Below are 10650 nucleotides of genomic sequence, written 5' to 3'. Positions count from 1 at the left end.
GCAGCAGCTACTCTTCCTGGGGTTTATTATGGATCCCCAATAGTTCCTGCCAAGGCAGCAGCTACTCTTCCTGGAGTATATTATGGATCCCCATTAGTTCCTGTCAAGGCAGCAGCTACTCTTCCTGGAGTATATTATGGATCCCCATTAGTTCCTGCCAAGGCAGCAGCTACTCTTCCTGGGGTTTATTATGGATCCCCAATAGTTCCTGCCAAGGCAGCAGCTACTCTTCCTGGGGTTTATTATGGATCCCCATTAGTTCCTGCCAAGGCAGCAGCAGGTCCAAACACATTAAGGCACTAACATTACACATAAAACAAAAGATAAAACAGTACATCATATAAAATTATTATTCCTCTACATATCTACAATACAACATGTATAATACCACCATACAACAATATTACAATGTACAGTGCATTCAGAAAGTATTCAGACCCCTTGACATTTTCCCCATTTTGTTATGTTACAGCCTTATTATAAAATTGATTAAATTATTTTTAATAATTTAATACAATTTTAGAATAAGGCTGCTATTTTCTACATTCTATTTTATATTTGAGATTCTTCTAAGTAGCCACCCTTTGCCTCGATGACAGCTTTGCACACTCTTGGCATTCTCTCAACCAGCTTCATGAGGTAGTCACCTGGAATGCATTTATATTAACAGGTGTGCCTAGTTTCCTTCTTAATGCATTTGAGCCAATCAGTTGTTGTGACAAGGTAGGGGTGGTATACAAAAGATGGCCCAAGTCCATATTATGGCAAGAACAGCTCAAATAAGCAAAGAGGAACGACAGTCCATCATTACTTTAAGACATGAAGGTCAGTCAGTGCAGAAAATTTCAAGTGCAGTCGCAAAAAAACATCAAGCGCTATGATGAAACTGGCTCTCATGAGGACCGCCACAGGAAAGGAAGACGCAGAATTACCTCTGCTGCAGAGGGTAACTTCATTAGAGTTAAATGCACCTCAGATTGGAGCCTAAATAAATGCTTCACAGAGTTCAAGTAAAATACACATCTCAACATCAACTGTTCAGAGGAGACTGCGTGAATCAGGCCTTCATGGTTGAATTGCTGCAAAGAAACCACTACTAAAGGACACCAATAATAAGAAGAGACTTGCTTGGGCCAAGAAACACGAGCAAATGGACATTAGACCGGTGGAAATCTGTCCTTTGGTCTGATGAGTCCAAATTTGAGATTTTTGGTTCCAACCGTCGTGTCTTTGTGAGACGCAGAGTAGGTGAATGGATGATCTCTGCATGTGTGGTTCCCACCGTGAAGCATGGAGGAGGAGGTGTGATGTGTGGGGGTGCTTTGCTGGTGACACTGTCAGTGATTTATTTAAAATTCAAGGCACACTTAACCAGCATGGCTACCACAGCATTCTGCAGTGATACGCCATCCCATCTGGTTTGCACTTAGAGGGACTATCATTTGTTTTTCAACAGGACAATGACCCAAAACACACCTCCTGAGTTGGACCGCAGAGTGAAGGAAAAGCAGCCAACAAGTTCTCAGCATATGTGGGAACTCCTTCAACACTGTTGGAAAAGCATACCAGGTGAAGCTGGTTGAGAGAATGCCAAGAGTGTATAGATTAAATAAACTAAATAATATATATAGATTAAATAAACTGGATAATATATAGATTAAATAAACTAAATAATATATGTAGATTAAATAAACGAAATAATATATATAGATTAAATAAACTAAATAATATATGTAGATTAAATAAACTAAATAATATATATAGATTAAATAAACTAAATAATATATATAGATTAAATAAACTAAATAATATATATAGATTAAATAAACTAAATAATATATGTAGATTAAATAAACTAAATAATGTATGTAGATTAAATAAACTAAATAATATATATAGATTAAATAATATATATAGATTAAATAAACTAAATAATATATGTAGATTAAATAATATATATAGATTAAATAAACTAAATAATATATATAGATTAAATAAACTAAATAATATATATAGATTAAATAATATATATAGATTAAATAAACTAAATAATATATATAGATTAAATAAACTAAATAATATATATACATTAAATAAACTAAATAATATATGTAGATTAAATAAACTAAATAATATATATACATTAAATAAACTAAATAATATATATAGATTAAATAAACTAAATAATATATGTAGATTAAATAATATATATAGATTAAATAAACTAAATAATATATATAGATTAAATAAACTAAATAATATATATAGATTAAATAATATATATAGATTAAATAAACTAAATAATATATATAGATTAAATAAACTAAATAATATATATAGATTAAATAATATATATAGATTAAATAAACTAAATAATATATATAGATTAAATAAACTAAATAATATATATAGATTAAATAATATATATAGATTAAATAAACTAAATAATATATATAGATTAAATAAACTAAATAATATATATAGATTAAATAAACTAAATAATATATGTAGATTAAATAAACTAAATAATATATATAGATTAAATAAACTAAATAATATATGTAGATTAAAAGCAGAAGGAGCCTTTATTAGATCTAGTAAAACATGTCTTGAGGGAGGAGAACAGAATTCCTCCTATTTCTTTAAACTTGAGAAATGTCACTCTACAAATAACACTATCCACAAATTAAACATTGATGGTGTTATTACATATGACGAAAAATGAATCGCTAACTACTGTAGCAATTTTTACAGGAAATTGTATGGCTTTACATACTCTCAGGAATCGACAGATATTTTTTTGACTCACTGACTAATGTTCTAAACAATGTGATGAACCCATCATAGTTGAAGAGACTATCGAGTCTATCAAATATCTAAAGGACAATAAATCCACAGTTATTGATGGAATTACGTCAAAATTGTACAAGTTATTTTCTGAACAAGTAGCTCCCTACCTGAATTATTTTTTAGAGAGTATTAAAAACAAGTGTTGCTCATTCATAACTGGCGTACATTTTGTCTTAATAATGACTATAAGATATTAGCCTTACTACTAATATAAATAATTAAAGAAGTCCTGGCTGCAATCACTGATGGAACACAGTCTGGCTTCAAGAGGAACAGACATATTTCTAACAATATCAGACTAGTATTAGACATACTTGACTACTCAGACTTGATAACAGAGGAAAGCTTCATATTATTTTTAGATTTTTATAAAGCATTTGACACAGTAGAGCATCAAATCAAATGTATTTATATAGCCCTTCTTACATCAGCTGATATCTCAAAGTGCTGTACAGAAACCCAGCCTAAAACCCCAAACAGCAAGCAATGCAGGTGTAGAAGCACGGTGGCTAGGAAAAAGTCTCTAGAAAGGCCAGAACCTAGGAAGAAACCTAGAGAGGAACCAGGCTATGAGGGGTGGCCAGTCCTCTTCTGGCTGTGTCGGATGGAGATTATAACAGAACATGGCCAAGATGTTCAAATGTTCATAAATGACCAGCATGGTCAAATAATAATAATCACAGTAGTTGTCGAGGGTGCAGCAAGTCAGCACCTCAGGAGTAAATGTCAGTTGGCTTTTCATAGCCGATCATTAAGAGCATCTCTACCGCTCCTGCTGTCTCTAGAGAGTTGAAAACAGCAGGCCTGGGAGTTAAAGAGAGGAATTAGGCAAGGTTGTCCTATCTCACCATATCTGTTTTTATTAATTAATATGTGTGACACCCTCATATTATGGGATTCCAGTGAAAGAAGAACTTACATATTTAGGCATAACCATTATGTCACGATTGTCGTCGGGGGAAGGAGGACCAAGGTGCAGCGTGGTAAGTGTTCATATTTTTTATCAAATAAACACTGAACAAAACAAAAAAACGACAAACAAACAGTCCTGTAAGGAGACGAAAAAACACTAAACAGAAAATAATCACCCACAACTCAAAATGGGAAAACAGGCTACCTAAGTATGGCTCTCAATCAGAGACAACGATAGACAGCTGCCTCTGATTGAGAAGCATACCAGGCCAAACACATAGAAAAGGAAAACCTAGACCTACAACATAGAATACCCACCCACATCACACCCTGACCAAACTAAAAATAGAAACATACAAAGCAATCTACGGTCAGGGCGTGACACATTATTAAGGATCAGAAGTCTAGTGGCTTAGTAAATTTTAACCCTCTTATTAAAAAAACCCAGAAGAAGCTAAATCAATGGCTCCAGGAGGACTTATCTTTAAAAGGAAGAGTCCTGGTAGGGAAAGGGGAATACCTAGTCAGTTCTACAACTGAAATGTGTCTCTCTGCATTTAACCCAACCCCTCTGAATCAGAGAGGTGCGGGGGGCTGCCTTAATCGACATCCATGATTTTGGTGCCCGGGGAACAGTGGGTTAACTGCCTTGCTCAGGGGCAGAACAACGGATTTTTACCTTGTCAGCTCGGGAATTCGATCCAGTAACCTTTCAGTTACTGGCCTAACGCTCTAACCACAAGGCTACATGCCTCCAAGTTCTAACGCTCTAACCACTAGGCTACCTGCCGCCAAGGCCTAACGCTCTAACCACTGGGCTACCTGCCTCCAAGTTCTAACGCTCTAACCACTAGGCTACCTGCCTCCAAGGCATAACGCTCTAACCACTAGGCTACCTGCCGCCAAGGCCTAACGCTCTAACCACTAGGTTACCTGCCTCCAAGTTCTAACGCTCTAACCACTAGGCTACCTGCCTCCAAGGCCTAACGCTCTAACCACTAGGCTACCTGCCTCCAAGGCATAACGCTTTAACCACTAGGCTACCTACCGCCAAGGCCTAACGCTCTAACCACTGGGCTACCTGCCGCCAAGGCCTAACGCTCTAACCACTAGGCTACCTGCCACCAAGGCCTAACGCTCTAACCACTGGGCTACCTGCCGCCAAGGCCTAACGCTCTAACCACTAAGCTACCTGCCGCCAAGGCCTAACGCTCTAACCACTAGGCTACCTGCCGCCAAGGCCTAACGCTCTAACCACTAGGCTACCTGCCTCCAATGCGAAATGCTCTAACCACTAGGCTACCTGCCGCCAAGGCCTAACGCTCTAACCACTGGGCTACCTGCCGCCAAAGCCTAACGCTCTAACCACTAGGCTATCTGCCTCCAAAGCCTAACGCTCTAACCACTAGGCTACCTGCCGCCAAGGCCTAACGCTCTAACCACTAGGCTACCTGCCGCCAAGGCCTAACGCTCTAACCACTAGGCTACCTGCCGCCAAGGCCTAACGCTCTAACCACTGGGCTACCTGCCTCCAAGGCCTAACTCTCTAACCACTAGGCTACAAGTTCTAACGCTCTAACCACTAGGCTACCTGCCTCCAAGTTCTAACGCTCTAACCACTAGGCTACCTGCCTCCAAGTTCTAACGCTCTAACCACTGGGCTACCTGCCTCCAAGGCATAACGCTCTAACCACTAGGCTACCTGCCGCCAAGGCCTAACGCTCTAACCACTAGGCTACCTGCCACCAAGTTCTAACGCTCTAACCACTAGGCTACCTTCCTCCAAGGCCTAACGCTCTAACCACTAGGCTACCTGCCTCCAAGGCATAACGCTTTAACCACTAGGCTACCTGCCTCCAAGGCCTAACGCTCTAACCACTAAGCTACCTGCCGCCAAGGCCTAACGCTCTAACCACTAGGCTACCTGCCGCCAAGGCCTAACGCTCTAACCACTAGGCTACCTGCCGCCAAGGCTGAGAGTATCTCTAGGCTAACAAATGCCGCTCCATCTTTATATCTTGTTGGTAAAATAAGCAAGGAGATAGGGGAAAAGTTTGGATGTTGCCTTACATACCTACATATTACCCAAATTAAGGAAGTTTCTATTAAATACTATCCTGCCAGCCACTATATGAAGAATAAAAAAAATACATAAATTCAAATTGTACATTTTGTAATGACCACCCAGAAACAGTGTTGTATCTTTTTTGGGATTGTATTCATGTAAGAAAACTGTGGCAAGACATCAGTGGATATATAATTGAACAGATTTATGACGACCCTGCAGTTAACACATACCACTACTTCCCCCAATGCTACACATTCCTTTGTCTCATTCCCTTCGGCACACTTCTCACACCTAGGAACCTTCCTCCTACACACTGTTGCCACCTGCCCATAAGCTTGACACCTGTAACAACGTAATGAATTCGGCACAAAAGCTCGTACAGGTTAACTCCTATATCCCAACATCACTTTTTGGGGGGAAAGACTCAACATCACAACTCAAAAGAACAGACAACGACTCTTCTGTTTCACAACTCACACCACCCTGTCTGAGTCACACCAAACAACGAGCATCACAAGCACTGAGAATCTTCCCCTTCAGTTGGTCAGCTTTCACATTTACCATTACCCCAGTAATCACTCCTTTCAGTGGAGCCCTTTTCTTGAGAGCAAAACAATTCACATCGCTTGCCCCCATTCGTTTAACACGGAGCGCCTACTCCCTCTGACCAGCAGAAACACAAACAATTATCACAAGACCACTTCTGGTTACCCTCACAGATTCCACAGCACCCAACTCTGTTTTCACCCACCCTGAACCCACAAATGGATCAGCCAAAAGGCAGGGGTCCACTTTTTCCTAAAACATCACTCCTACTGTCATAGACTCATCTTTAACCTGACCCTTGGTGTAAGCCTCGGGCTCTGAGAACTTCACCACACCTACCACCTCAGATACTTTGCCCTCCTTCACTTCCATTCCTCCTCCTGCATTCAACTCACTCTGCTTACATTTTCTACAACTTTAACAAACCATCTCCCTTTTGTCTGCCATTTTTAACCAACTCATGCTCACCCTCTTCCTCCCTCTCTATCATAGACCTCCTCTGCCTCTCTTTTTCCCTCCATTCCTCCTCCGTATTCCAAGTATACGTCTCCTTATGATAATACTGCACTTCTCCTGACATACATCTTGTTCTTGCCTTCTCAAGGGATGCCATTTAACCGGTTGTGAAAATCTCTGTACAGTCAGCACAAACCTCTGGGGATGTAGTGTTCAATTGTCTGAAAGCTGTGGTTTATCAGACCATATACCACGGGTATGACAAAACATTACTTTTTACTGCTCTAATTACATTGGTAACCAGTTTATAATAGCAATAAGGCACCCCGGGTGTTTGTGGTATATGGCCAATATATCACGGCTAACGGCTGTATCCAGGCACTCCGTGTTGCGTTGTGCATAAGAACAGCCCTTAGCCGTGGTATATTGGCCTTATTACTTAATCACAGCAGTCAAACGAGTTAAACCAACATCCACTGATGGAAAATTATCTGGCGAGTTTAATAAGGGCAAATTATCTTTTCTCTTGCCACAAATTCAAATTCCTTTATGTTGTCATAGCTTGCAATAATTATGATTTTGAGGAAACCACAATGAAGCCATCAGATTGTTGAACAGCCACCAGAGAGGCGCCTGCCTACCTACAGACTTGATATCATTGGCCACTTTAATAAATGGAACACTAGTCACTTTCATAATACAACTTTAATAATGTTTACATATCTCGCATTACTCATCTCATATGTATATACTGTATACTTCACTATCTATTCTTTACTATCTATTGCATCTTAACTGCTCTGTCACTGCTCATCCATATATTTTATACTTATATATTCTCATCCCATTCCTTTACCAGATTATGTGTATTAGGTTGTTGTGGAATTGTTAGATATTAGATTTTGTTGTGGAATTTGTTAGATATTAGATTTAGTGGAATTGTTAGATACTAGGTTTTGTTAGATATTAGGTTTTGTTGTGGAATTGTTAGATATTACCTGTTAGATACTGCTGCATTGTCGGATCTAGAAGCATTTCACTACAATCACAATAACATCTGCTAACCATGTGTATGTGTCAACGGTGGGTGTAGCTGGTGCATGGAGGTCAGGCGCAGGAGAGCAGAGATGAGTGGACAAAGTACTTTACTTAGGCAATCATTAGAACAGAACGCAACCGTGTCACAAAAACAAATGCCCAAAGAACAAGTGAGGCAGCACAAAGTACCACAAACCAAGTACAAAGTACCGGCTGCCACAAAGCACGGGTATAAAACAAAACCCGGCGCAAACCAGCCGGAAGCGTGCCAACCTTGACAATAAACAATACCCCACACAGACATAAGAGGGAACAGAGGGATAAATACACATAGTAATTATGAGATGTAAACCAGGTGTGCAGGAAAACAAGACAAAACAAATGGAAAATGAAAAGTGGAGCGGCGATGGCGATGGCTAGAAGACCGGTGACGTCGACCGCCGAACACCGCCCGAACAAGGAGAGAGACCGACTTTGGTGGAAGTCGTGACCGTATGTGACCAATACAATTTGATCTGATTTTCAGGCCTTTTGGGTGGGTTTTGACTGGTCATTGGGCAATTTTTGTTATTTGGCAACCCTAGTGTCATAAGCAGTGTTCGAATACTCATACTAACTGTACTATTTGTGACGTGAATTGAGTATATAGTATGCTTATTGGTCATAGTATGGATATAGTTAGTATGACAAAAGTTCCCAGATGTTGTACTAAATTCACCAAAATATGAAGTATGCAGGCAGAGGACACTATTTCCGTACTTTAGGGCCCAAAATGCAATTCTTCGGGAAATGGCCGTGGCCATTTTCAGATTTGAAGAAAATTGAGGAAAATATGCAGCCGAAGTCCAACGATAGCGGATACAAATTCATTGCTTTAACTAATTATCACAAATGTTAACACAATGTTGAGCAATGTCATAAAGTAATTACTTTTCAAATAAGTTACCTTACATGTTATATTGGCTGATAATTTGTTAGCTATGCTGGCCTTAGGAACCACATAGCATATCATTGCAGCAGTATGTACCGGTATGTTAGCTAGCTACCTAACGTTAGTTGGCTACTTATACATAAAACTTGCCAACTGTAGGCTATCTAACTAACTACCCAACGTTCATTGACTTGATTTTTAGCTAAATGGTATAGTCGTTGTGCATTCTCAATGGACATTCGGGTGCTTTGTAAACTCGCTCTGGCTATCTACTCCGATTTCAGAGCACTGAGCGCAGAATAATGAATTTACGATCACAGGTTGAATCGGCCGGTGTCAGTTAACGTCCTGCAAAAAAGCTTAATTAAATTGTTGCCAGCAACAGTTAGTCACCAACGCTCTGGATATCATGAAAACGGCCTAACCAGCTCTGCTAGAGTGGTCATTCTCATTTGTGTCTGGAAGTAGCTAGCAAGCTAGCCAACATTAGTTTGGGTGCTTGACTGCTGTTGTAAGGTCAAAACGCTCAAATCTGCCCGAGCATCCAGTGTGCGCTCTGAATTTACAAACGGACAATCTGACAAAGCTCTGAATTCATGAGCACACTCTGGCACTCCAGATTGAATTTAAGAACACACCTGTTGTCGTAAAATGTCTAACTAGTAATTTGCTATGCTAACTAGCTAACAAGAGGTTGCATAGCAACAGCATCAACTTCCGGTAAACCGCCGAAGAGCTACTACGCTCAACTGAAAGGATACCGTTCGTCTACAGTATACTAAAATGAACTAATAGTATGTAGTATATACTCATTCAGTATGTAGTATACAGTATGTTAGTATGGGCATTCGAACACAGCTATGGAGTCTGTCAGGCCAGCATAGTTGTGGCAGTTGTCAATCAAAGCATTTGCTTCCTGCATAATGACATTGGATGAAGCCTGAGCATTGCTAGCTGAGGTGTCAGCCATAAAATGTATCTTTCTATCAGCGCGCTGTGACATTTAGAAAAATACAATCTTAAATCTTCAATGATCTGGTTGTTTCTAGCAAGCAAAATGTTAATTTGGTCATTCAAAATAATACACTTTGAACTATCTTTCAAAAGTAGAAGCGTATGGTCAAGCTGGCTTCTTGGAGCCCACCCGGATCCCGGATAGCACCTCCGGTTCCTTTTGTAAAATTTATATTTAAAAAAAGTTTTTTATTAACAAATCAATACAGGACGTAAATGTGGGAACACAAGAACATATAAATAATATACAGACATACAGACACTTATAATTCTAACATCTGTTTTGTTAGAGTATTTCATTGTCTTAAAATATAGTTCAATTTGTTTTTGTAAGGTAAGAAAATGTGGTGTTGTGTTTGTAAATTTACATTTGTAAATATGAAATTTGGCCAAAAGAATAATGAAATTAATTACATAAAATTGTTTCAGCTTATTTCTATCGTAGGTAAAGAATCCAAGCAGTACATCTCTCCATAATAGTGTAAAATCTTCCTAAATCTGTTCAATTATAAATCTACTGATGTCTTGCCACAGATTCCTTACATGAATACAATGCCAAAAAAGATTCAACACTGTTTCTGGGTGGTCATTACAAAATGTACAACTTGAGTTTATGTTTTTCTTAAAACTTCTTCATATAGTGGTTGGCAGGATAATATTTATGAATCATTTTAAAGGAAACTTCCTTAATTTTGTTAACAAGTAGGTATGTGTGTGGCAACATCCAAACCTTTTTCCAACAGATATTATCAATAAATCCATTCCAATAAGGCATGACAACATCCTGCTGAAACAAGGTTCGTATCGCTCTGTTGTTGAATGGACCAGAAGAGAA

The sequence above is a fragment of the Salvelinus fontinalis genome, chromosome 8 (genome assembly GCF_029448725.1).
Source record: "Salvelinus fontinalis isolate EN_2023a chromosome 8, ASM2944872v1, whole genome shotgun sequence".
NCBI classification, from domain to species: Eukaryota; Metazoa; Chordata; class Actinopteri; order Salmoniformes; family Salmonidae; genus Salvelinus; species Salvelinus fontinalis.
Note: the sequence above shows the minus strand (reverse complement) of the source record.